The 1,257-nt window shown below is 46.0% G+C and overlaps 1 protein-coding gene across 1 annotated transcript in view; it reads right to left on the minus strand.

Annotated features, from left to right (window-relative positions):
• The window catches only part of LOC118408651, a 27,787-nt gene that overhangs the window by 12,821 nt on the left and 13,709 nt on the right, over positions 1-1,257 (minus strand). The window lies entirely within an intron of this gene.

The following is a 1,257-nucleotide window of genomic DNA, read 5'->3' on the forward strand; positions in this document are numbered from 1 at the left end:
TGGCACAGTTAAGAGGCGCGCTTCATTCCTGAGATCACAGTGACGTCCGAACCATTTACCACACAGAAATATCGGAGCTCATGATAAGCATTTACGCCGGAACGAGGGACTCAACACACACAACCATACAACATCGCAACACATCATCGCATATGACTATCAGTACAATAGACAACAAATACAAGGGCATACATAATCTACAAAAAAACATACACATACCACTCTCTTACGCTAACACACTATCTCCTTCTCCTCCACCTTAGAAACTCGTCTCTTCTTGCGTTTCCCCATGATGACCAAACACGCTCATAACCTCGTATCACAAGTATAGAGGCTTGTACAGGACTGAAAGCAACACTTTAGCCTTCAGCACCACAACTTATACCTGACCAATCAGTACAGCATCAGATTAAACCAACCTACAAGCACTCTTAGAACAGAAGCCATTGATGTGATTTGTAACAACAGCACAGCCTGCTGTGACCACAAGCAATCAGACCTACATGTATCATCTGTTTCTTAGGAACAGATCCACTGCAGGATATCTAAACTTAGACCTGTCACTCAAACAGCCACACAAACCGTCATCTGGGTTCACAACCAAGCATATGTTAGTGGACTTGCACAAGCAAGCAGACATTTCATCTGTTTCTTAGGAACAGATCCACTGCAGGATATCTAAAATTAGACCTGTCACTCAAACAGCCACACAAACCGTCATCTGGGTTCACAACCAAGCAGATATGAGTAGACCTGCCCCAACCAAAAAAAAACAGCATCAGCCTACAGTGTCAGGTTCAAGCACTAGGAGGCCCAAAATCAAACCTGACCACCAGGACACCAGCAACAATCCACGTAACAAATAGCAACACAATGGCACCTTGCGTTCCGGAGATACAGCGTACGCGCCGTGCCCGCACAAAAGGTAACCTGGAATGTCAAGTTCAAGCACCAAGGGCGCCAAAATCAAAATTGAGAATTATTCAGCCACCACCAACACATGTGCCAAATATCATCGCGCCCGCATCAACCGTTCAGAAGATATAACTCCGGAAAACCCCCTCCCGGACACAAAATTCGACCTGCCGCGTCAAGTTCAAACGCGACAAGGCCCAAAGTCAATCCTAGGTAACAGGCAACAACTCCCCACCCATGCACCAAAAATCGTTGCAATGGCGCGTATCGTTCCGGACACACAGCGCCAAAAGTGCCCAAAAACACAAAAAATGCCACCTTCAATGTCAAGTTCAAGCACCA

The sequence above is a fragment of the Branchiostoma floridae genome, chromosome 2 (assembly GCF_000003815.2).
Source record: "Branchiostoma floridae strain S238N-H82 chromosome 2, Bfl_VNyyK, whole genome shotgun sequence".
NCBI lineage: Eukaryota > Metazoa > Chordata > Leptocardii > Amphioxiformes > Branchiostomatidae > Branchiostoma > Branchiostoma floridae.